This window comes from Bombina bombina, chromosome 4 (assembly GCF_027579735.1).
Source record: "Bombina bombina isolate aBomBom1 chromosome 4, aBomBom1.pri, whole genome shotgun sequence".
NCBI lineage: Eukaryota > Metazoa > Chordata > Amphibia > Anura > Bombinatoridae > Bombina > Bombina bombina.
The window spans coordinates 928,594,434-928,622,091 of record NC_069502.1 but is presented as its reverse complement, the minus strand read 5'-3'; the positions used below and the strand labels follow the sequence as shown (position 1 = coordinate 928,622,091).

The following is a 27,658-nucleotide window of genomic DNA, read 5'->3' as shown; positions in this document are numbered from 1 at the left end:
CTAGTCGTAAGTAGTTTGTTCCTGAGAATCTTTGAACTAAACTTTTGCACACTTACCACTATCCTAAAGCTGCAGGTCACCCAGGCAAGAACCAAATGATTTGGTCTGTCACTCAACAATTCTGGTGGCCAGCTCTTTGTTCTGTTGTTGCTGCATATGTTGCCTCCTGCTCAGTTTGTGCACAGAATAAGACTCCTCAACGTCTTCCTGTGGGTCGTCTTCAACCTATTGCTAATGGTTAGCATCCTTGGACACATCTTTCCATGGACTTCATTGTCGAGCTCCCTGTTTCCAATGGCAATACTGTTATCCTTATGGTGGTTGACCATTTTTCTAAAATTTCACATTGCATTCCCTTGAAGAAGTTGCCTACCGCTCAAGAGCTTGCTTCGATTTTTGACCGGGAGGTCTTCCGTTTACATGGGTTACCCAAGGAGATAGTGTCGGACCGGGGTAGCCAGTTTGTCTCCAGATTTTGGCGTTCCTTTTGTGCTCAAATGGGGATCGAGCTTTCCTTCTCCTCGGCATATCACTCTCAATCCAATGGGGCTGCAGAATGGTCTAATCAAGCTCTGGAACAGTATCTCTGTTGCTATGTCTCAGATCACCACAATTATTGGTCTGAACTGTTACCTTGGGCAGAGTTTGCTCGTAATAGTGCTATTAAAGGGACAGTCAAGTCCAAAAAAAACTTTCATGTTTCAAATAGGGCATGCAATTTTAAACAACTTTCCAATTTACTTTTATCACCAATTTTGCTTTGTTCTTTTGTTATTCTTAGTTGAAAGCTAGACCTAGGAAGGCTCATATGATAATTGCTAAGCCCTTGAAGGCCGCCTCTAATCACATGCTGTTGTATTTGCTTTTCACAGCAGGGGAGAGCTAGTCCAGGTAATCCCTATAGATAACATTGTGAGCACGCCCGTGGATTGTGGCAGACACTGCACTAATTGGCTAAAATGAAAGTCAAAAGATAATAAATAAAATGTCATGTGAGGTTTAGATACAAGTTAATCACAGAGGTAAAAGTGTATTATTATAACTGTGTTGGTTATGCAAAACTGGGGAATGGGTAAAAAAAGGGATTATCTATCTTTTAAAACAACAAAAATTCTGGTGTTGACTGTCCCTTTAATGCTTTCTCCAAGTTATCCCCATTCATGGCGAATTATGGGTTTCAACCATCCTTGTTGCTCGATTCATTCATGTCTCAGGGTATTCCGGCTTTGGAGGAGCATCTCCGGCAACTCCGTTCCACGTGGGTGCAGATTCAGGATTGCCTTCATCGTTCTATGCAACGCTAAAAGTTCCAGGCTGATCATAGGCGTCTGCCCGCTCCTTCCTTTCAGGTTGGTAAGAGAGTTTGGCTGTCCTCCCGCAACTTAAATCTTCATGTGCCTTCCAAAATACTGGCTCCCCGTTATGTTGGTCCTTTTCGAATACTCCGACTGGTCAAAAAAGCAGCTCCTCTCTATCTTGCATAACATAGTACTGAATGAATAAAGTTATTCATTAAATACTATGCTACAACGAAGATTGACGCATGCGCAGTTCAGAACGGGTTCACCGATATATATATATATATATTAAATTGTGAGGGAGGGTGGAAGTCTTGGTGAGTTCCCACACTTTTTTCTGTAGGACTTGACCCCTGGGTTAGAGACACTGAAATCTAGTTCTCAAATAATTACATTAAACTATAAATGCAGCATAGGAATCACACGCCTTAAAGGACTGAGATGTAGTGGCTCACTATAGTAAGCTAATATTATTGAAGTATTGTTTAAAAATGAAGACATACAATACATTCGCATCTCACAATCATATATTTTCTTACCATCTTCTTTTAACAGTTGACTGCGAGAATGTACAAAATGACAAAATATAAACCTGTTGGTGAAATGCTGATGAATATTGTTACCTTTTTGTACCACTATTGTCTAATGTATGGCTTTAATATATATATATAAAAAAATCTATAAATGCAGCTATCTTACAAGGAAGGAAACCAGTTTATACATTAAAGAGACAGTGCATGAATAGTTAAGAAATGGATATGAAACCAAAACATTTTCTTTTGTGATTTAGACAAAGCATACAATTTCTTTTAAAAAGTTTCCACTGTACGTCTATTATCAAATTTGCTTCATTTTCATTGTATTCTTTGTTGAATAGATACCTAGGTAGGTATCTGAAGGACTATGTGGCAGGAATACTGCTGTTATCTAATGCTACAGGCACGCTCCTGATCTTACATCCCTGGTTTTTAACAAAAGATACTAAGAAAATGAAGAAAATGTGATAAGTATATTAGAAAGGTGTTTAAAACTGCATGTTCTATATGAATCATGAATTATTTTTATTTTTTTTTGGCTTGCCTATCCCTTTAAATATAAAATCATAAAACAACATTTAAACACAATAATACAAAAATAATACTTGCTTGTAAGACTATAAGATCTGATATCTCCTAAAAGTTATCTGTTTGGCCAAACAAATAACTGTTGGGTGACTTCATCTCTTATGGTTTTTTATTTCATTAAAACATTTCTTAAAGGGACACTATACCCAAACATTTTCTTTCATGATTAAGTTAGAGAATATAATTTTAAACAACATTCCAATTTACTTCTGTTACCTAATTTGCTTTATTCTTTAGATATACTTTAATGAAGAAATAGCAATGCACACAGTGAACCAATCACAGGAGGCATCTGTGTGCAGCTACCAATCAGCAGCTACTAAGCATATCTAGATATGCTTTTCAGCAAAGAATATCAAGAGAATGAAGCAAAATAGATAATAGAAGTAAATTAGAAAGTTGTTTATAATTGTATGCTCTTTCTAAATCATGAAAGAAAAAATTTGGGTTTCATGTCCCTTTAACTATTCATGCACTGTCTCTTTAATTCACAAACATATAAGAGAAGGTAGAAAATAGACATTTATTTATTATATCTGTTTGCCTCTTCTACAATATTGCATTGTATTGTTCTTTCTTATCTGTTTTACACACTCTGGTGTCTTTTTTTTGGAGTGTACATTTTAGAATGCATTATAGGTATTTTTAAACTCATGCATATCCAACATATATGAGCTAAGAGATAAGGTAGCTGAGACATGTTAAACTTAGATTTAACAAGTGGTTACTGGCAGATTAGTTTGTCCTTATGATCATGGCATTTGAGGTTGAGAAAGCCTCTGACATATTTTTGGCTTATGAAGAAAATCCTTGGTTCAGTAATAGCCCCCTCCACAGAAAAACTCCCCGACTGTCACTGTTTAACACCTGCAACCTATGAGGACAAATGACACCTTATCTTTCAAACATAGTGTCACAGGTCTCTCTAGGTCAAACAGGGGTGGAGACCGGAACTCAATTAATGTGACACAAAAGTCTAACTTGTCTGTTGATGCAAGTTATTACCATTTTTATGGTGATCACCTGCTACTTAAAGGATTACTTTCTGTTATAATTTTTAAGCTAAACAACTAACATATTAAAGTTAATAAACATTAATTAAAACCTACTGACCTATATTTTCTCCAAAACAAAGTTTCATAACGTTCTAAAAGTTATATCTTTTATTCGCCGATGATGTCACGTTATCCTGCCCACTATTTTCAGCACATTATCAAATGTTGCACATTCTTTTTACAGTATATACACACTTTTTAAAGCACCAGCTCCTACTGAGCATGTGCACAAGTTCATAAGGTATACATATACTAGTCTGTGATTGGCTAATGGATGTCACATGATACAGGAGGCCGGAAAATGGGGGAGGGAAATTAATTTATCAGAAATAAAATCTTCTGCTTATTTGAAATTCAGAGTGTTTGCATTGTCTTTTTTTCACTCTTTCTTTTTTTATTTCAATAAAGTTTTATTATACAGTATGCAAACAAAAATAACAACTTAACCCTTTGAGTGCTAAGCACTTTCCCACCTGGGTGCTAAGGTTTTCTTAAAGGGTTTTTTATTTTTAATATTTTTAAAAATATTGTTTTTTACTTTTTTTTAATTTATTTCAGATCCCCAAGAATTACACCGTTGGAAAGGTTAGGCGATTACCTTTCCAACGGTGGGTCTTGGTGGTCTGTAGCTGCTTAAATGCCTGAGATACAGGCTTCTAAGCAGCATGCCCCCTGCTCCTATATTTAACATTGTTAATGTTAAATAAAGTTGCGAGGTGACGTCATCACGTTTATTGCGTGTGACGTCACCACGCAAAACGGAAGCCCCGGCGATGCCTTTCATTATGCAGCACCGATCGCCGGGGTAGGAGCGGGTGGGAGCCCCAAGATCTCCCTCAAGTTGGGAGAGTGCTAGTGACGGCTCTGAGCCGTCATTAGCACCAGAGTGGGAAACTCTGTGACGGCTCAGAGCCATCATTAGCACTCAAGGGGTTAAAGGGATACTAAACCCACATTTTGTATTTCATGATTCATATAGAGCATCCAATTTTAAGCAACTTTCTAATTTACTCCTATTATCAGATTTTATTCGTTCTCTTGCTATCTTTATTTGAAAAAGCAGGAATGTCAGGTTAGGTGCCGGGCAATTTTTGGTTCAGCACCTGGGTAGAGCTTGCTGATTGGTTTGATACATTTATCCACCAATCAGCAAGCGCTACCCAGGTGCTGAACAAAAATGGGCTGGCTCTTAAAGGTACACGAAACCCAAAAATGTTCTGTCATGATTCCGATAGAGAATACAATTTTAAACAACTTTCTAATTTACTTCTATTATCTAATCTGTTTCATTCTCTTGGTATCATTTGTTGAAGGAGCAGGAATGCACTACTAATTTCTAACTGAACACATGGGTGAGCCAATCACATTCAATATATATATGCAGCCACCAATCAACAGCTAGAACCTAGTTTCTCTGCAGCTCATGAACTTGCCTAGATAAACCTTTCAGCAAATGATAACAAGAGAAGGAAGCAAATTAAATAATATAAGTAAATTGGAAAGTTGTTTAAAATTGTATTCTCTATCTGAATCATGAAAGAAAAATTTGGGGTTTTATGTCCCTTTAAGCTTACATTCCTGCTTTTTCAAATAAAGATAGCATGAGAACGAAAACAAATGAATAATAGGAGAAAACTAGAAAGTTGCTTAAAATTGTATGCTCTATCTGAATCATAAAAGAAAAAATTTGGGCAGTTAGGACATATACAAATATGGAGTGGGGTTCCCAGTTCTCTACATCCCCTCCAGCAATCTAGGGAGTGGGCTGGGTACATTTTCTGCAATTTTGTCGGCACCAAGTGCAATCTTGTCAATAGTTTAAAGTATAATTCATACATAGTTACACAATGTGTTGCAGATTTAGTCATGCTAATGGCTCCAGTCCATTCCTTAGGTGTGTACGTTTGCCTCAGGTCCGCCTCCCATATTGCCATATATTTAAATTTGGTCTGAAGTAGATACTTGTAATGGGCTGATAGTGGCTTGTACAATTGGAGATCTGATGTCCACCTAGTCTCCCAAGGAGTCAGATTTCGAAGATTTTCAACCAGGAGAAGGGTTTGCGGAACTGCTATTGGAAGACATTGCTTTGTCTTTTTATTATGCACGTATTAATTATGGAATTCTACTGTGTTTAGTGGTCCTTAGTGGAGACATGCAGGTGAATGGGCAGGCTTATTTTATTTTTAAATGAATGTTTTCATGCTGTGAAGTCTAAAATATGAGCTGTGTACAACCTCCTCTGAATATTTATATTTTAGGGATCACCTTTTGAAGTTTTAAATAGTTTGGGATCCAGTTGCAGGTAACAGCAATGCAGGTGGAAGCACCAATATAAATGTCTGATAAGGAGAGTCAGAAAACCAGGAGATGATTCCAATAGGCACACAAGTAAGGTGCTTAGGTAAAGTGACTGTGTACAGTAAAGGTATCTATTTCTTTGCATTCATGCACCAGATAGCTTGCTTTTACATTCTACATCTGTGTACATTGTGACCCCATATTAATTAGGGGTAATGTGATGACTGAAGGTTGGTTGGAATTAGCATGGTTGTTTGTCATCCACAAGTTATGTAAATTGGGGGTAGTGCAACCTTCCGTTGCCCTCCTGGTCAGCGACAATGGAGCTGACACTAAGATAGATATCAAACTATTGTTTTATATCACTATTTATTCAGTTTATATCTTAATTTTAAATCCTAATGTGGGAAACAAAAGTCAACACAGAAGCTACGTAACACAATGGGCTAGATTTATCAAACAACTTCTCATACAATTACGCCCAAAATATCGCACATTAAAACACCCCCCAATTTATCATGATCATCTGCGCCTAAAATTGCGCAAATCTGTATGGAACATGTTCGCACCTCGCCTAACTTCCCTAGGCGCACGGGCGCGCTCCCGATAGTGCAAATACATTTCAGACACTTCGACTTGCCTTTGATAAATCTAGCCCAATATCTTCATAATTCTGAAAATGAATACATATAAAAGTGAACTTTTTTATACAAAAAAAAAATTAAAGGGACATGAAACACAACATTTTTCTTTCATGGTTCAGCGAGAGCATACAATTTTAAACAGCTTTCCAGTTTACTTCTAATATCAAATTTTCTTCATTCTCTTGGTATCCTTTATTGAAGGAGTAGCAATGTAATAATGGTACCTAGCAGAACACATCTGGTAAACCAATGACAAGAGGCATATATATCCAACCACTAATCAGCTAGTGATCAGTCAGCATGCGTTTTAACAAATGATACCAAGAGAACAAAGCAAATTAGATAATATAAGTAAATTGTAAAGCTGTTCTGAAATTGCACGCTTTATCTGAATCATGAAAGTTTATTTGTTTATTTTTAATTTATTTTTGTTGATGACATATACAAAGAAAGAATGCTATAGCCATAAGAAATATAAGCTTACAACAGGATTACATGGAGAGCCCCAAAAAACATAATAAAACATATGATATAACTTTCATCATTTTTTGTCCCTATAATCGTCGACAAGGCCACTCTTGTGCCCTTGGTAATAATATAGATTAGATATTTTAGGGATTACACTCAATTCAAAATAAACTTTTATGATTTAGATATAGCATTTAATTTTAAAGGGACAGTCAACACCAGAATTTTTGTTGTTTTAAAAGATAGATAATCCCTTTATTACCCTTTCCCCAGTTTTGCATAACCAACACACTTATATTAATATACTTTTTACTTCTGTGATTACATTGTATCTAAACATCTTCTGACAGCCCCCTGATCACATGACATTTTATTTATTATCTATTGACTTTTATTTTAGCCAATTAGTGCAGTGTCTGTCACAATTCACGGGTGTGCTCACAATGTTATCTATAGGGTTTACCTGAACTAGCTCTCCCCTGCTGTGAAAAGCAAATACAAAAGCATGTTATTAGAGGCGGCCTTTAAGGGCTTAGCAATTATCATATGAGCCTTCCTAGGTCTAGGTTTCATCTAAGAATACCAAAAGAATAAAGAAAAATTGGTGATAAAAGTAAATTGGAAAGTTGTTTAAAATTGTATGCCCTATTTGAAACATGAAAGTTTTTTTTGGACTTGACTGTCCCTTTAAGACACCTTCCAATTTACCTCCATTATTACATTTTGTACAGATGTGCTATATAGAAAAATTAAGTAGAACTGTGTTACCAGAGTGATACAAAAAAATTATAAAATAAAGGCCAAAACTGAACCATCTACTAATATTCTAAGATCTAAAAGCACTGTTTAACACCTTAGTGACCAGACCATTTTTCAATTTTCTTACCGTTAGGGACCAAGGCTATTTTTAAATTTCTGCGATATTTGTGTTTAGCTGTAACTTTCCTCTTACTCATTTACTGTACCCACACATATAATATACTGTTTTTCTCGCCATTAAATTAACTTTCTAAAGATATCATTATTTTCATCATATCTTATAAATTACTATAAAAAAAAATAAGGAAATATGAAGAAAAAATACCCAATGTTAACATATTCTTTGCTTTTTTTGCAAGTACAAGTAGCACTTTGCTATTTCCAAACCATTTTTTTCTTCAAAAATTAGCAATAGTTACATTGTAACACTGATATCTGTCAGGAATCCCTGAATAGTCTTTCACATGTGTGTATATATATATATATATATATATATATATATATATTCTTTAGTAGATAACCCAATGTATTGATCTAGGCCCATTTTCGTATATTTCATGCCACAATTTCATCGCCAAATGTGATCAAATAAAATTTTTTTTTAACTTTTTTATTAACTTTTCACAAACTTTAGGTTTCTCACTGAAATTATTTACAAACAGCTTGTGCAATTATGGCACAAATGGTTTCAAATGCTTCTCTGGGATCCCCTTTGTTCAGAAATAGCAGACATATATGGCTTTGGCATTACTAGAACGCCGGTAAATGCCACACTTGTATTATGCCCAGCAGTGAAGGGGTTAATTAGGGAGCATGTAGGGAGCTTGAAGGGTTAATTTTAGCTCTAGTGTAGTGTAGTAGACAACCCAAAGTATTGACCTAGGCCCATTTTGGTATATTTCATGCCACCATTTCACCGCCAAATGCGACCAAATAAAAAAAAAAATCATTCACTTATTCACAAACTTTAGGTTGTACAATTATGGCACAAATGGTTGTAAATGCTTCTCTGGGATTCCCTTTGTTTAGAAATATCAGACATATATGACTTTGGCATTGCTTTTTGGTCATTAGAAGGCCGCTAAATCCTGCTGCGCACCACACTTGTATTATGCTCAAGCAATGAAGGGGTTAATTAGGTAGCTTGTTGGAAGCTTGAAGGGTTAATTTTAGCTTTAGTGTAGAGATCAGCCTCCCACCTGACACATCCCACCCCCTGACCCCTCTCAAACAGCTCTTTTCCCTCCCCCACCTCACAATTGTCCCCGCCATCTTTAGTTCTGGCAGAAAGGTTTTTGTTTGTTGTTTGTTTTTTTTTTTTTAAATTATATATTTTCTGCAGTGTAGGATACCCCCTTACCACCCAACCTCCCTGAGCCCCCCCCAAACAGTTCTCTAACCCTCCCCCCTCTAACTATTTGCCGCCATCTTGGATACTGGCAGCTGAACTTATTGCCCACTTTGCAATAAAATTGGCCTTTTTTTATATAATTACCACTTTTTCTGTAGTATAGCGGCCCCCCCCTCAATACCCTCCCAGATCCCTTTCTCAACATTATTCCCCCTCCCTCTCCCACCACTTGTTGTTTAGTGGTTGTGTGCGCGCGCGACTCCCGCCCCCATGCTCCTGCAAGTCAGATCCCCCACTGGCCAGAACTTCTCCAGCGATGAGCCGTCCCCGCCTCCCTGCAATGGCTCCCAATCACCGATCAGCACCATTGCTGGCCGATGCAGAGAGGGCCACAGAGTGTCTCTCTCTGCATCGGATGCTTAAAAAAGGGTATTGCAGGATGCATCACTGTTATACCCTAAAAGCGTCTGTAAGCGATCACAATCGCTTCCAGTACTTGAAAACCCTGAGGACGTATAGGGTACGTCCTTGGTCAATAAGTGACAGTTTTTGTAGGACGTACCCTGTACGTCCTTGGTCCTTATAAGGTTAAATAAAAGGAAAAAGAATGCTTCAAAAATAAAATAGAAAAACCTAGAGATGTTTGATCAGGGTGGCATAGTGTTTTTAATTTAGGGATAGGGAGCTAGAACTTTTCTTGAGTGTATATGATGATGGCACTTTAAAAGTATTATGTAGTATTCTACCCCCTGCCCTGGCTGCTCTTCTTTGGACAAGGATAGTACAATATGTACATAAACCAAAGACGAGAAAGGGCAAAAAACACACACAATAAAACAACACACACATTGTCCCTTGTTTATAAAATAACCGCCAGGAGATAAGTCTAAACTTCAGTATATTTTGTCTTAATTCTTATATGTTGACATATTATTATTATTGGTTATTTGTAGAGCGCCAACAGATTCCGCAGCGCTATAAACATAGGCGGTATACAAGGTAGCAATTATTGGGATCAAATGGGTAGAGGGCCCTGCCTAGAGTCGCACTGTTGCAGTTAGCTTTTGTGAAGGTGATCTGCAAGCAGCTGGGCTCTAAGGCTTACATTCTAAGGAGGTTAATGGGGGATAGCAATGGAGGAGAGGAACTGGTATCAGGAAAGGTTAGTGTAGCTTGTATGCATCCCTGAACAGAAGAGTCTTTAGGGAGTGCTTGAAGCTTTCAAAACTAGGGGAGAGTCTTGTGGAGCCAGGCAGAGGGTTCTATAAGATGGGAGCCAGTCTGGAGAAGTCCTGTAAACGGGAATGTGAGGAGGTAACAAGAGAGGAGAAGAATACGAGGTCGTAAGCAGAGCGAAGGGGGCGGGAGGGGAGAGTATCTGGAGACAAGGTTTGAGATATAGAGGGGAGCAGTGCAGTTGAGGGCTTTGTATGTTAGAGTCAGAAGTTTGTGTTTAATACTGGAGACAAGAGGAAACCAGTGAAGGGATTGGCAGAGAGGTGCAGAAGATGAAGAGCGACGTGTAAGGAAGACGAGTCTGGCATTCATTATAAATTGTAAAGAAGCTAGACGGCAGCTAGGGAGACCAGAGAGGATGGAGTTGCAATAGTCAAGGCGGGAAAGGATGAGAGAGTGGATTTAGCTTAAGATAGTGAGAGGACATCCAGGAAGAGATATAAGAAAGACAGTGTCAGGGTTTTTTCCCTGTTGTGTTTGCCATGTGCTGCTGGCAGCCATTTTACTCACCTCTCTTCCTGACTATGGTGCATTGTGGGGGATGCTGCTCAATTCCTGCACTTCCTTTTATGGCCAGACTGGTGTGTATCATCCATGTGAGACAGGATGCAGTCTCAGAATTGTGATGTCATCACTTATTATTTAAAGAGCCTCTGTTCAGTATGCTTTGCCTTTGCGTTGTCTCAGACATGTTTGTGAGAGTTCCTGTGTATTACCTGGCTGCCTGACGCCCTTCCTGGTTCCTGATCCCTGGCTTGTTCCTAACTCTGCTGTTTTCCTTGTTCCTGATTCCGGCTCGTCTGACTATTCGCTTTGGCTCCTGACTCGGCTCGTCTGACTCTGGTTTTGATTCCTGGCTTGTTATTTGACTTGTGGACTTTTTATTATTTTTTGCTATTAATAAAGGTGTGATTATTTTTGCACTTCTCGTCTCAGTCTGATTCCTGGCACCCTGACATTACGCAAAGGCCATGAATCCTGATGGTGCTAATAATCCATCATTTCCAGGATGGATGTACAGGATCAATTTGCACTAGCCCTGCAAACCCTGCTGACCCGCACTGCACATTTGGACCAAAGTGTCCCGCAAGTTATGGCTGCTCCTGTTTCCGCTGCTGCACCTATGCTTACCAGGAGCATGTCCGGTTCTGCACCTCTACCTCAGCGATATGGAGGCTATTCAGTGCAGAGGGTTTTTGAACCAGGTGGGCATTTACTTTGAGATGTTACCTCAGGCGTTTCCCTCTGAAAGAGCTAAGGTGCGATTTCTTATCTTGTTACTCTCTGACACAGCTCTTGCCTGGGCTAATCCCTTGTGGAAGACTAATAAACCTGTGATTTCAAATTACCCTGAATTTGTGGTCTCCTTTCGAAGGGTATTTAATGTTCCGTCTCGCTCCTCCTCTGCTGCTAAACGACTCATGTCCATTCAGCAAGGTACAAGATCTGTTGCTCAGTATGCTATTGAGTTCCGTACACTTGCCGCAGAGGTAGGTTGGAACAATGAAGCCCTTGTTGCTGCCTTCTTTCATGGGCTCTCTGATGTGATTAAAGACGAAGTTGCTGCCAGAGATTTACCAGAGGATCTCGAGGCATTGGTGTCTTTTTTGATCCTAATTGACATCAGACTCAGACAGAGACCCTCTTTCAAGGAGCGCTTGCGGAAGCCTCCTGTTCCATTGTCTCCTAAGTGTTCGTTCCCACCCATGCCTCCCTCTCCTCCCATGCCTCCTGGTCCAGAGTCACCAGGTACTGCTGAGCCGATGCAGCTGGGATTCACGCGTCTCTCCGCGGCGGAGAGGGCCTTTAGGAGGAGGGAGGGGCTCTGCCTCTATTGAGGGTTACAGGGCCACCTTTTGAAGTCTTGTCCTACACGGCCCGGGAAACGCTCACACCTAAGGTCCTGTCGGGGGCAGACCTTGGGTGGTTTATCCTCGTCCCCGGAACCGCTGAAGGAGAAACCTATGGTCACGGTTGTCCTTTCCTGGGTGGACTCCTCCATAGTCACCCAGGCTCTTGTTGACTCCGGTGCTGTGGGCTATTTCATTGACTGTGCTTTTGTATCAAAGCACTCAATTCCTGTTTTGCCTCGGTCCGTTCCGCTTGCTATTGAGGCCATTGATGACAGGCCCCTTCAGCCCGCACTCGTTACTCACGAAACTGCTCCGTTGTCCATGGCTGTTGGGGCTCTCCATTTTGAAATCCTTCAGTTCCAGGTGATAAACTCTCCTCATTTTCTGGTTGTTCTGGGTTATCCCTGGCTCCAAAAGCACAATCCCAGTCTCGACTGGCGCAGGTCCAAAATTTTGTTGTGGTCCCCACAATGTATTTCCACCTGTCTTCGGAAACCAGTTAAAGTCTTGTGCACTTCTTTGGTTTCTCAATTGCCAGAGGAGTACCGATAGTTCCTAGACGTGTTTGACAAGGTGCGTGCCGGTACGTTGCCTCCTCACCGGTCTTACGATTGTGCCATAGACCTGCAACCCGGAGCCATTCCTCCTCGGGGGCCGGGTGTACACTCTGTCTGTTGCAGAGAATTGTGCTATGCAGGAGTATGTTGCTGATGCTCTGTCGCGGGGATCATCCGCAAATCCTGCTCTCCTGCAGGGGCTGGCTTCTTCTTTGTGAAGATAAAGGGTGGCGAGTTAAGACCTTGTATCGATTATAGGGGTCTTAATCGTCTTACCATTAAGAATTCTTACCCTATTCCACTTATTACGGAACTCTTTGACCGCCTCAAGGGAGCTACGGTCTTTACTAAACTTGATTTGAGAGGAGCGTACAATCTCGTTAGGATTAAGGAGAGCCACGAATGGAAAACAGCATTTAACACCAGGAGCGGGCATTATGAGTATCTTGTAATGCCCTTTGGCCTATGTAATGCTCCTGCTGTTTTTCAGGAATTTATTAATGATGTCCTACGAGATATGTTGCAACAGTGTGTTGTGGTGTACTTAGACAACATCCTCATACACTCACCCACACTTGAGGCTCATCGTTCTGATGTTACACAGGTTCTTCAGAGACTACGTGAGAACGGCCTGTTTTGTAAACTCGAGAAATGTGAGTTCCATCAGACTCAAGTAACCTTCCTAGGTTATGTTATCTCCATTGCAGGGTTCTCCATGGATCCTGACAAGTTATCTGCAGTTCTGCAGTGGCCTCGCCCAGTTGGTCTTCGGTCTATTCAACGTTTTTTGGGGATCGCCAATTACTATAGAAAGTTTATTAAAAACTTTTCTTCCTTGGTCAAACCTATCACAGACATGACCCTTAAAGAGAATGATCCACTCCATTGGTCACCTACTGCCATTAAGGCGTTTGATAGTCTTAAGACTGCCTTTGCTGCCGCTCCAGTTCTGGCTCATCCTAACCCTGTTCTGCCTTTCATTCTTGAGGTCGATGCGTCTGAGACTGGAGTAGGTGCCCTCTTGTCTCAACGTCCTACGCCTGACGGTTCCTTGCATCCGTGTGGTTTCTTCTCTAAGAAATTGTCTCCAGCGGAGTGCAATTATGAAATTGGCGACAGGGAATTACTGGCCATAATTTTGGCACTCAAGGAATGGAGGCATCTTCTCGAGGGTTCTAGCGTGCCAGTGCTCATTCTTACTGACCACAAGAATTTAACTTATCTATCTGAAGCAAAATGTTTGTCGCCCCGACAGGCCAGATGGGCGCTATTTTTGTCTTGGTTTAATTATGTGGTCTCCTACCTGCCTGGTAGTAAGAATGTTAGGGCTGATGCCCTCTCTCGACAATTTTCGCCTCTGTCCAAGGAGGAGTCTGTACCTACTCCTGTTATACCTCCTGACCATATTTTGGCTACCATACGTACTAATTTGACTTCTCCCTTCGGGAGGAGAACCTGGCTGCACAAACCAATGCACCTCCTGAGAAACCTAGTGGTAAGTGCTTTGTTCCTGAGAATCTTCGAACTAAACTTTTGCACACTTACCACTATCTTAAAGCCGCAGGTCACCCAGGCAAGAACCAAATGATTTGGTCTGTCACTCGACAATTCTGGTGGCCAGGTCTTCGTTCTGATGTTGCTGCGTATGTTGCCTCCTGCTCAGTTTGTTTACAGAATAAGACTCCTCAACGTCTTCCTGTGGGTCTTCTTCAACCTATTGCTAATGGTGAGCGTCCTTGGACACATCTTTCCATGGACTTCATTGTCAAGCTCCCTGTTTCCAATGGCAATACTGTTATCCTTATTGTGGTTGACCGTTTTTCTAAAATGTCACATTGCATTCCCTTGATGAAGCTGCCTACCGCTCAGGAGCTTGCTTCGATTTTTGCCCGGGAGGTCTTCCATTTACATGGGTTACCCAAGGAGATAGTGTCGGACCGGGGTAGCCAGTTTGTCTCCAGATTTTGGCGTTCCTTTTGTGCTCAAATGGGGATCCAGCTTTCCTTCTCCTCGGCATATCACCCTCAATCCAATGGGGCTGCGGAACGGTCTAATCAAGCTCTGGAACAGTTCCTCCGTTGCTATGTCTCAGATCACCACAATAATTGGTCTGAACTGTTACCTTGGGCAGAGTTTGCTCGTAATAGTGCTATTAATGCTTCCTCCAAGTTATCCCCGTTCATGGCGAATTATGGGTTTCAACCATCCTTGTTGCCCGATTCATTCATGGCTCAGGGTATTCCGGCTTTGGAGGAGCATTTCCGGCAACTCGGTTCCACGTGGGTGAAGATTCAGGATTGCCTTCATCGTTCTATGCAGTGCCAAAAGTTCCAGGCTGATCGTAGACGTCTGCCCGCACCTTCCTACCAGGTTGGTGAGAGTTTGGCTGTCCTCCCGCAACTTGAACCTTCGTGTGCCTTCCCGTTATGTTGGTCCTTTTCGAATACTCCGACGGGTTAATCCTGTCCTCCCTCTTGCCTCAAAGCTTCTTGAAAAGCTAGCACATTCACGCCTATCCCATTTACTTACATTACACTCCCTCCTTGACCCACTTGACCCAATAGGATTGTCAAGAGGGATGTTGAAGTCACCAAGAATGAGGGCAGGAGTGTCTGAGGAAAGGAAATAAAGTAGCCAGGCAGCAAAGTGATCTAGAAGTTGAGTTGAGGAGCCAGGGGGCAGTATATTACTGCAACACGTATAGAGAGGGGAGAGAATAAGCAAATCACGTGGGTTTCGAATGAGGAACATGTGAGGGAAGAGATGGGTTGTATTTGTTGAAAGGTGCAATGAGAGGAAAGTAAAATACCTACACCATCTCCTTGTCTGTTACCAGACCTAGGAGCATGGCTAAAGTGGAGACCCCCATGTGACAATGCAGCAGTGGATGCTGTGTCTAAAGGAGAGATCCAAGTTTCTGTGAGAGCCAGAAGGTTGATGGAGTGGGAGATAAAAAGGTCATGGATAGAAGTGAGCTTGCTGCAAACAGAGCAAGAGTTCAAGAGTGCACAAGTGAAGGGGGTACATATGGATGTGCACGGCTAGGAAGTTGTTGGGGGCCAGGATTAGGGGAGATGTCACCAGCAGCTAGTATAAGCAAGAGGGAGAGTGCCATGAGATGAGATGCAGATTTGCAGTACTGAGACTGTTTTTGGGATGAGGTGCAGGAGGGAGAGAGAATGTTTAGCACCTGGGCCCTGGGGTTTCTAGTTACGCCTCTGTGTATAATTCTTATATTAATGCCTTACTTATAAAATGTTCACTTCAGAAATGTAAACATATGATATTGTGGCAATGCACCCCAATGCAATGCACAGCCCAATCTAGTGTTAAATATATAGGTAGGGCAGTCAGCTGGGTCCACTAAATGACTTGATTGCTAAGTCAAAAGACAATTTATAAGGCCAATTGAAAGTTAGAGGTCAGGGTGAGATAAGTTAAGATAAACAAGACAGCAAAATTTTGAGGAGGTGGGAGCTGGCATATAACAGCTATAAATATAATAATAATAGCAAGCATTGATAAGGATTGAACATCACATGGCAATTAACAAAACATTAGAAGTAAGACATTGGGATAACATTACAATAAATGCAGGACTAAATTAAAACCTAAAATAATTTGCTCAATATACATATACACATACCAAAAGAGAGTTACAGAGTTATATTAATAATGAAGTCACATATCCCTTACTACTGATAGTCTAAGTTCAAAGTAGCATACTAATAGAACGTTAAACCGAGCCTTAAGAATAGTTAAGGAAAGTATTTTTACCATCAATGGAAGGACATAATTTAAGAGATAATTTTGGCAAATTCTGCATGAAAAATAAACATTAACTATTGAACCATTAGAAAACTGAGATTATGAGCTGTAACATGCAATGCAGAAAGCAAAAATCAACAGTTACAATTTAACCCTCTCAACTACCAACTCTTTCAAAACCAATTCATAAGAATTTAAATGGAATGTATGCACATTATACATTTTAGGGTAAACCGAGGATTAACTCAGCCATATGGTGTGTATAAAAGGCTCTTGAGGATGATGAGCAGACTATAACAAAGGAGTTGGGGACCTTAAATTTGTTTCTGCTAGAAATAATGCTAGGGCATACATAGGGTCTGAGATATTAGTCTGCGGCTGGAGTTTGATAAAGTCTCAGTTTATGCTGATCATCTTGAATCGAGAGAGTAGGTTCCCGTCACTTGCAATAGTTAGAGACTGTGATGGTATCCACATTGAGCTCTGTGTTACCTTCTGTGATGGTCTTCATAGACCGGTGAGTACTAGTCTCAGGGGTGTCGAAGGAGAAAGGGCATATTCACAATGATATATGGGTTTCTTGACAGAGCCATATACAGTGTCTTCCACTAACATTGGCACCCTTAGTAAATATGAGCAAAGAAGGCTGTGAAAATTTGTCTTTATTGTTTAACCTTTTGATCTTTTGTTCAAAAATTACATAAAAATACTCTGCTCTCGTAGATATCAAACAATTACAAACACAACACAGGTTTATTAAAAAAAAAAAGTGTTAAATATATGTCTGGCACAATTATTACCACCCTTTTAGTCAATACTTTGTGCTACCTCCCTTTTGCCAAGATAACAGCTCTGAGTCCTCTCTTATAATGCCTGATGAGGTTGGAGAATAAATGGCAAGGGATCTGAGACCATTCCTCTAGATCCTTCAAATTTCAAGGTAGATGCTGGTAGACTCTCCTCTTCAGTTCACCCCACAGGTGGGGTTCAAGTCAGGGGACTGGGATGGCCATTGCAGTACCTTAAGTTTGTGGTCAGTAAACCATTTTTGTGTTGATTTTGATGTATGTTTTGGATAATTGGCCTACTGGAAGATCCAACCCCGGCCCAAAGTTTTCTGGCAGAGGCAGTCAGGTGTTAATTTAATATCTGTTGATATTTGATAGAGTCCATGATGCCATGTATCCTAACAAAATGTCCAGGTACTCTGGCAAAAAACAGCCACCACCATATTCAACCCTGGGCATGAAGTACTTTTCCATATTGCTGCCTCTATGTGTGGGCCAAACCCACCTCTGGTGTATCTTGCCAAAAAGCTTAATATGAAGTAAAAAAAAAAAAGTTAATTAAAGGTTTAACCCCCAAATGTTTACTTACTTTACCTTCATTTTATTTATTTTTACAGGTTGCACTAGGTTAATGTTACGTAATTCTAAACATAGTGCAGAATTATGTAACATTAAAGGGCATAATAGTATAAAAATTACATTATCTAATCCGATGAGCATGTAATATTATGATTATCGACCATGCTCTACAGTGCGTGTTTACTCCCACAAAGGGGTTAAAAAAACTGTAGAAGTTCCTCTCTGGACCCACGGAGCACTGCTGGTCCCAATCAGAACCTTCCTCTGATTCAATCAGCAGCGCTAGTCACACAACTCAGAGAAAACATCATGTAAAATTCTGTCACATACAAACATTATTTGCAATATACTTATTTATTGGTCATGCATTGCTTTTAATTAGAGATGTCTGCAGAATTTTACAGTAGATACAGCTAGCTAACCCAAGTATTATGTATACCACATATTCCTGTAAAATAACATAAAACATTTACATATACCTTCTAACAGAAGATAATAGAAATTGTATCAAATGTTGATTGCAATGACAATTTTGCTTTATTATTACTGATAATTGCACAGGGGAATAACACAATTTAATGTCTGCCCCTTTTAATAGGGTTTAAAGGTTTTTCATAAGGAGATCTAACAAAGACACTGAAAATAATGTCACACTATATCCTCGTGTTTCTCCTTTGTATTTATTATAGTTTACATTGTATATCACTTTACTAGTGGGGAATCTCCACCACACAATGATTTAGTTTCCCATGTAGTAAATGCAAATAAAATGAGGAATCCAGGAACTGTGGTGTAATATTGTGACTCAAATTCAGAAACAAATCAAATACAACTCCTTCGTAGACACGCCCCTTTATGCAAACATCACCGCCCACTCTTGTTTCCCCACCTCCTAAGAATCAGGCCACACCCACATTCTCCTTCCATAGCCAAGCGTGACGTCCGCAAAGTCGCCGCTTCTGCAGTGACCCCGGAGTGTGGTGGGCGGCTCCGGAGGATGGGCGCTGAGTGACGGCGGCGATGACGAAATCTGCGACGGGAGCAGTAGAAAGTGTAGGAGACTAGCGAGTGCCGGGTTTGGGCCCCGGTGACAAGGCTGATACGTGATTTGCGGCCGAGGTATCAGAGGGAACGGACCTACAGACAAAGCCGTGGATACTGGCGGTAGATCCCGCTCTACCCAGTGCTGACTCGGAGAGCGACAAGAGGTGAGAAGTGCAGGGCCGCTCTCATGTTGTCCTCTGTTTACCCAAACTCCATTCGTACCCAGCCTCAGTGCTGTTTAACTCGGTATGGGGACAGCCAATCGCTTGTGAGCCGGGAGTCATGAGTGAGGCGCAAGTTTGCTTCTAGCTTTAGCATTGTCTAATGGGTAAATGAGTATAATACAGCTAACTCTGCTAGTACGTACGTATATACCTAGATCTTATAAGGTTCCGGCTGTGTCACCTGTGTACTTCCCCCCCGTGCTTGTCTGTAATATATGGGAAACAGAGTTTTTCAATTTACAATACAGAAATGTTCCTGAGAGTCTAGTTCTGACTTCTCGGATACGTTAATGTATAAACTAATTTACTGCTAACTATAACAAACAATTAGGCTGGATTCTCCATATAGTATTATGGTTACTTCCAATATATATATATTTTTTTAAATGTCCAATATATACACATGCACTTAAAAATATTACTAGTGAGGGAAGAGGCTACTGTCAAATATAGAAATAACAGACAATTATTTACTAATAGGATCTAGTGGACCTTTTCACAAATGTATGTGTGTGTTAAATAATAACAATATTGCTGTATGTGGTTTTAACTTTTTTTTTAAAGGGCTAGTGTCATTAATTCACTAATGTAATTCTGAAATTTCGTTATATAAAAACAATGTTGTTGTATGTGGTATTAACTTTGTAATGGGCTAGTGTCATCAAGTTCATTAATGTAATTCTGAAATTTCTTGACAAGTGTATTTTAGTTACATCAGCGTACCAGTGACTTAATTAAGCAGTCTAAAGCTGGTGTGCATACTGAAAGGAGAAAGCGATCTGGAAGTGAGCTGTGTGGAATCCCTGACAACAGCCTAGATTCTATGCTTGTAGCTTCTTAGAGTAACAGTTGCAAACCAGCTGTCACTTCAAGGAGCAACTCACAAGCTATCATACCCAACTTGATAAGATATGTGACGGTTGGTAGTAAGAGCTGATGTCCTATAGAGACCTTCTATAATTTATATAGGATTTGTTCCACAGCAATACATCCAGCAACTATTTCTGCAATGTTGTGTGCTGTCACATACAACATATTGTATAACTTGTAAATGACCTAACGTTGTATGCTCTCCCTCGTGCAAGTTAATCTTGAAGTAGTACACTTCTTACCAGAGTAGAAAACAGCCCAACTGGTGCACACAACGTCAGGAAAATAGAAACCTGATAAGGTGCTAGCAGGCATATACTACATGTATACAAATAAAAAATAGAGAGACATCCAAAATATACTTGAATGACAAGGCTGCACTCCGGTTTCTTAAATAAAGGATTTTTTATTTATTTATTTATTTAGCCCCTCTTTAAGGACTCAAATAAACAGCACTAGTGGAAAAAAACCTACCGCACCTGGTGTTCCCAAGCGGTCTCCTACCCAGCGGTCTCCTTACCCTTCCAGCCCCATTCACTGCAACCTCCTGTTGCAATAAGCTGACCATTCCCTAGCTCCCAAACTGTGAACTCTGAGCCTCCTAGTGCAAACCAACCTTTACTATGCTCCTCCACTACAAATAAACTGAACCCCAAACCCCCAATACAGTTTAACCATAACCACAAATGTTCTGAACCCCTAGAACAAGTTAAAGGGCTATTATAGTCATAAAATGACATACTCTAATTTTGTTAGCAAATGTAATTTAAAGACTAGCAACCCTACACCTCTATATGATTAAACCCCACAAAGACTGTTTGCAGGGCAGCATGAGTATGCTCTGTATTGCGTAGTGCAAACTTAGCATTTCATCCATACTAAAGGTAGACTTTAAATGCTCTTAAAACAAATCAGAAGTAAATAGGATCTACTGTCCCTTCACATTATCAATGCTAGAATAATGACATTTAACCTGAGCTTGACCTGCTGTAGCGACAGCCATAAGGTCACATGCTTTTGTCTCCCATGCATGCTCTCAACACTGATGTCACAATAAATGTTACTGCTGGTACTTGTAGCAGATGATTATACACACATTCCAAAGCCTTATCTGCAGTTACTTTTGTGCACATTAAAAGTTGGCAATTTGCATCAGAAGCAAATTGCAATGGCAGGGGGAAATGTTCAAATAGTATTTAAAATACATTGTTTTGTGTATTATATAGGTTTTATGTTCCTTTAAAGGGGCATAAAAGTGCAGAAAGAAAATGCTCTGGTGTGTTGATGGTATTGAAGCAGTTCAGTAATAAAATGTGCTATGTGTTGAATCCATGCAAAGTCATCTCCACATTACCCAGTGCATTACTAGGAGCTAGCTGAACACATCTGTTGGGCCAATGACAAGAAGCATAAATGTGCAGTCACCCTCAAGCTCCTAGCAGTGCACTGTTGCTCCTGAGCCTACCTAGTTATGCTTTTCAACAGAGGATACTAAGAGATCAATTTGATAGAAGTAAATTGAAAAGTGTCTTAAAATGACATGCTCTTTCTGAATCATAAAAGTTTAATCTTGACTTTCATGTTCCTTTTTAAAGGGACAGTCTACTCCAGATTTTTTTTTTAAAGATGGATAACCTTTTATTACCCATTCCCCAGGTTTGCATAACCGATACTGTTATATTAATACACGTTTTACCTCTGTAATTATCTTGTATCTAAGACTCTGTAACCTGCCCCCTTATTTCAGTTATTTTGACAGACATGCATTTTAGCCAATCAGTGCTGACTCATAAATAACTCCACGGGTATATACCTTGTTTGTATTATGGTGCACAGTATACTGGAACTCATATATATGCTCAGAAATTTGTAGACCGCTCCTATATAAAATTCTGTATCCTCAATACAGCATTAAAAACGAACTTGACATCTGCCTTTGTAACTTCTTCAATTTTCCCATTTTGTATAGGTAACAGTTAATAGTAAAATAATTAAGCCTAGTTTTAAAATTGTATATGTATGTAATAAATATGTAAATGTATCTAATAATTTAGTTTCTTAAACCGTACTACGCATCAGTGATTTAATGTACGTAATGCTAAACAAAAACCTTTTAAATTATTTTCTTCTTGTGGTTCACATTTACTGAATGCATTTTTTCCTTTTGATCTTTCCATGTGATTTGCATGTTTCATTATTTGTATTCACCTCCTTCAGTTGTTTACATGGTGTGAAGAAAGTCTTATTATGTATCGTAATGTTTGCAGTTATGTAGCCAAGGTAAACCGGAAATTCCTATTGGAATTTATTTGAATATTCATGTGTCTTCCACTTAGTGCCTCTGCTTGTGATTGATTTGAGAATGAGATGAAAGAGAAAAGCGTTGATTCTCTAGCAGTTCTGTGGTTTTATGTTGGGAAACATAAATCTGGTGATTCTGTTCATACTTTTCGTATACTTGATTTGCCATGATAGTGCTATATTAAAGGGACAGTGTACTATAAAATTGTTTTTCTCTTAATGTGTAGCCAATACATTTTGTTATAACAGCTGCAGATTATACAATGTATGATAAATTGCTTATTTAGGTTTGTGTATATGAAATAACTGGTTTTGTTCTTTAAAACCACAACCCATTAAAATAAGTTGAGCTTGCAGGTAAAATCAAATCTAATATCACTTTCTGTACACACACATTCTTCTTTATTATATATATATATTGGATCTGTTATTTGTAGAGCGTAGAGGGCCCTGCCGAGAGTTGCACTGTTGATCTGCAAACAGTTGGGCTCTTAGGCTTACATGTTAAGGGGGTTTGTGGCGGATCACAGTGGAGGAGAGGAACTGGTATTAGGAAAGGTTAGTGTAGGTTGAGTCTTTAGGGAGCGCTTAAAGTTTTCAAAACTAGGGGAGAGTCTTGTGGAGAGAGGCAGAGAGATTATTATTATTATTATTATTATTATATAAATGGGAACCAGTCTGGAGAAGTCCTGTAAATGGGAATGTGAGGAGAGTAGGAGGTCTTGAGCGAAGGGGACGGGAGGGAGAGTATCTGGAGACAAGGTCTGAGATATAGGGGGGGAGCAGTGCAGTTGAGGGCTTTGTATGTCAGAGTGAGAATTTTGTGTTTAATCCTGGAGCAACAGGAAGCCAGTAAAGGGATTGGCAGAGAGGTGCAGCAGATGAAGAGCGACATGTAAGGAAGATGAGCCTGGCAGAGGCATTTATTATAGATTGTTAAGGAGCTAGGCGGAAGCTAGGGAGACCAGAGAGGACAGAGTTGTAGTAGTTGAGGCGTGAGAGGATGAGAGACTGAATTAAAATCTTAGTTGTGTCTTGTGTAAGGAAATGTCTAATTTTAGAGATGGGTTTTAGGGTGGAAGCAGCATGATTTAACAAAGGCCTGAATGTGAGGCGTGAAAGAAAGATCTGTGTCAAGTGCGACTCCAAGACATCGGGCATGGTGGGTAGGGGGTAATGATGGAGTTGTCGACAGTTATAGAGAGATGGGGGTGGAGAGTTTGAAAGAAGGGGGTAAAATAAGGAGCTCAGTTTTGGAGAGATTTAGCTTAAGGTAGTGAGAGGTCATCTATGAAGAGATGTGAAAAAGACAGTTCGTGACACGCGTTAGCAAGCAAGGAGATAGGTTTGGAGCAGAGATGTAGATTTGGGTGTTGTCGGCAAACAAATGATATTGAAACCCGTGTGACTTTATTAAGGAACCTAATTACGTGTAGATTAAGAAGAGAAGGGCACAGAGGGCGGAGCCTTGTGGTACCCCAACATAAAGTGGTAACAGGGCAGAGGAAGCCCCAGAAAAGGCTACACTAAAGGTACGGTTAGATAGGTAGGAAGAGAACCACGAGAGGCTGTGTCACAAATGCCTAAGGCTTGGAGGGTTTGGAGCAAAAGATGGTGGTCAACAGTATCAAAGGCCGCAGACAGATCAAGGAGGATAAGCAGAGAGAATTGGCCTTTGGATTTTGCTGTAAGTAGGTAGTTGGTAACCTTAACGATTACTGTCTCTGTGGAGTGATGGGGGTGAAATCCAGATTGCAGTTGGTCAAGGATGGAGTGTAATGTTAGGAAAAGTGATAGGCGTGCATGTGCTAGCTTTTCAAGAAGCTTTGAGGCAAGAGGGAGTAGGTATTTGGATGGGGAGGTTGGATCGAGAGAAGTTTTTTTTGAGGATAGGCGTGACCAGTGCATGTTTTAGAGATGAGGGAAATATACCAGTGCTGTCTCTGTTTGTATACCAAAGACCAATACTTATATAGAGCGAAAAATGATAAATTAACATTTTTTATTACTTTTCTCTCCCACACCCCAGGGTGGATAAAGAGAAGTCATTTTAAAAAAATATATATATTTTTTTTTTTTAAATATGCTTTTTGAGGAAAACTCATCTTATAGTTTCTATTTAAGATGCATATACTGTGTATGTGTGTATATATATATATATATATATATTTTTTTTTTATTTTTTTTTTGTGTAAATTCCATTAATCCATGCCAAGTTTTCCCAGAGGTTTCTGTAAGAGATTTTTTTTGTGTGTGCGTATTTTTCTATCTAGAAGATATTATCACATTATTGGTTTTGTAGTTTTCAATACTGTAAATTTGTTTCTGCAGAAATAGCATACCGATTCTTCAAAGCAAAAATGTTATAAAATAAATCCCCAAGGCAGAACATGATCTGAGATGTCCTCGCAGAAAATGCAGCATGTTTGCAGAAAGGATGTGACACATGCAGGAACTGTTAGCGCTTTCAACATCAGACTGCTCTCTTTAAACAGTGCTGTGCTCTGGCTGCACTGTGTTAAGGACAACTTAAGACAGTGCAGCCAGAGTGAAGCGCTGTTTGAAGAAAACAGTCAAAAACAGAGCAGTGCTGCAAAGCAGCAGTGTATTGATTGATGACCATCAATGCTTTATTGTAACTGCCTAATTTAAAATTTCATTTCAAAATGACCTGTAGAAATTGTTTTCACTAAAAGTCTCATTGCAGAAAGTGAAAAAAGTTCTGCCTCTGGGAAATAAACATTAAGTCCTTAAAGGGACATAAACCCCAGAGTTTTCTTTTATGGTTCTTTTGTCAGATTTGCTTTGTTCTCTTGATGTCCTTTGCTGAAGTAGAGCAATGCTCTAATTGGAGCTAGCTGAACACATTGGACAAGCCAGTAACAAACAGCTGGCTCACAGTGATATATTGATCCATGCTTTCCAGCGGTGAATGCCTGGAGAGAGAGGCATGTTGGATAGGAGTGGTAAATTGGAAAGTTGCATGTCCTTTTGGAATCTTGAAGGTTTAATTTTGACTTTACTGTTCCTTTTAATACCCTTGCTCCCCTGCAAATTTCTGTCCATAGAATCAACCCTTACTAAGTTTCAAGAAGCTCAATAAATAGAAGATTGTTTTGAGTGGAATGGATCTGCACAAAGACCTAAGTGTGAGGAGGGAGGGGCAAGCATGATTCAGAGCATACAATTTTAAACAACTTTCCCATGTACGTCTATTATCAAGTTTTCTTGTTTTCCTTTGTCGAAAAGCAGGAAAGTAAGTTCAGGAGTGTGCACCTCTCTGCAGCATTCTTTAAAGTGAAGATCAACTTTGAAAGCCCGTTTTTTTAAAATACTATTAAAAACAGGGGCACTTTCATTCATCAAAGTTTAGAAGGCAGCCGTTTTGATTAAAAACTTACCTTTGTTTTTTTCACAGCCAGAGCAGCTTCCCCCACACGGAGATCCTCTCTTCACACGTCATCAATGACTAATCCAGCTTCCTCCAATCACAGCATGGCCTCAGGCAATGACTATCCTGGGGGGGGGGGGAAGCCGTGATTGGAGGAAGCTGGATTAGTCATTGATGACATGTGAAGAGAGGATTTCCAGGAGGGGGAAGCTGCTCTGGCTGTGAAAAGAAAAAAAGGTTAGTTTTTAATCAAAATGGCTGCTTTGTAAACTTTGATGAATGAAAGTGCCCCTGTTTTTAATAGTATTTTTAAAAAACGGGCTTTCATTCATCAAAGTTTACCTTCACTTTAACAAGTTTTGCAACAATGTTATACATTAGCAAGAGCACTAGATGGCCGCACTATTTCCTGTCACGTGTACATTACCTATCTAGATATCTCTTCAACAAAGAATAATACGAGAACAAAGAAAATTTGATGGACTTCAGGTGGATTTTTTTTTTAAAAATTGGATCCTCTGTCTGAATCAATAAAAAGAAAAAGTTTGGGTTTCATGTCCCTTAATTAAGTGTAGAAACTTTCAGTATAAGCTAAATCAGCTGTTTTAAATGCTGAAATAAGGGTAAAGGACCTATTTGTAAACAATTTTAATACACTCAGGTAAAATGGATAATTGGGTTAAGGGGGTAAAAATTAGGGTAAACGGTGTCTTTAAATGTACACTAAACTCAAAATTCAACTTTTATTATTCAGAAAATGCAGTTTAAAAAATAAAAATAAAAAAAAGTTAAAATTTTGTTCCCATGATCTAATTTGCTTCAGTCTCTTGGTAGACATTGTTGAAGGAGCAGCAATATGTTACTGTGAGCAAGCTGAACACATCTGCCTGAATCATGAAATAAACGTTTTGGAATTCACGTAACCTTTAACTGTGAGATGAGAAAGGTATACATTGCGGCTCATAGGCCAGAGGGTATACATAATCATATTGAATGTTAATTCTTGTTAGAATACAACATCAGTAACCTGTTGTTGTGTGTGTTTTTTTTTTTTTTTGTGTGTAACCTCACACAGAACAAAATGCAATATCAAAGTTTTGTATTCAAGATTAAAATGGGTCCATTATTATTTCTTCTCTCTAAAATAGTTTGGCTGCTTATATAAGGAGAATTAGTGTAAAATGAATAATCACATTATCCTGTCTATTATGGGATTTGAGGTCTACAACAGGTTAACCCCTTAGTGACCACATCACTTTTCAAGTTTCTTACTGTTTGGGACCAGGGCTATTTTTACATTTCTGCAGTGTTTGCGTTTAGCTGTAATTTTCCTCTTACTCATTTACTGTACCCACACACATTATATAACGTTTTTCTCGCCATTAAATTAACTTTCTAAAGATACCATTATTTTCATCATATCATATAATTTACTATAAAAAATTATAAACTATGACCCCCTCCCAGGTCACTTCCCTACCACCCCTCTCCCTCCTTCATGTTGCACTAAAGTGCAGACTTTCTGTATCGTATCTGTCCCCAACTGCCCCCTCCCGCCCCTCTCACACACCCTCCTGCCCCTCTTACATCCCGTCCCGCCTCCCCCAGCGATGGGCTGCCTCCCTCCGATCTCTCCCACGCCACCAACGATCGGCACCATCGCTGGCCGTCTCTGCATCAATTGCCTAAAAAACGGTATTGCAGCGATGCCTCAACATCGAGGCATCGCTGCAATACCCTGAAAGCATCTGGAAGTGATCATGATTGCTTCCAGTGCTTGAAACCCCAGAGGACGCGCCTGGCACGTCCTTGGTCATTAACTGACACCCAATGTAGGACGTACCTGATACGTCCTCGGTCGCCAAGGGGTTAATAAAAGTTGCAATAAAGTTCACCAACTGTGGTGCTACATACAGGTATTAACCTATATCTAAATCCACCTACAACAACTAAAATGATATGAACATAAAAAAATACACAACATGCAATTTTAATAGAATTTGCAATTTACTTCTGTTCTCACATTTACTTTGTTTTCTTGGTATCC

General features: G+C 39.8%; 1 protein-coding gene across 1 annotated transcript in view; it reads left to right on the top strand.

Annotated features, from left to right (window-relative positions):
* The first annotated feature begins 18,751 nt into the window (after positions 1 to 18,751).
* Positions 18,752 to 27,658, top strand: part of FBXO30 (F-box protein 30) — a 223,148-nt gene continuing 214,241 nt past the window's right edge. Inside the window, exon 1 of the mRNA XM_053711887.1 lies at positions 18,752 to 18,989. The gene's annotated coding sequence lies outside the window, so the exon portion shown is untranslated. The remainder of the gene's footprint in view (positions 18,990 to 27,658) is intronic.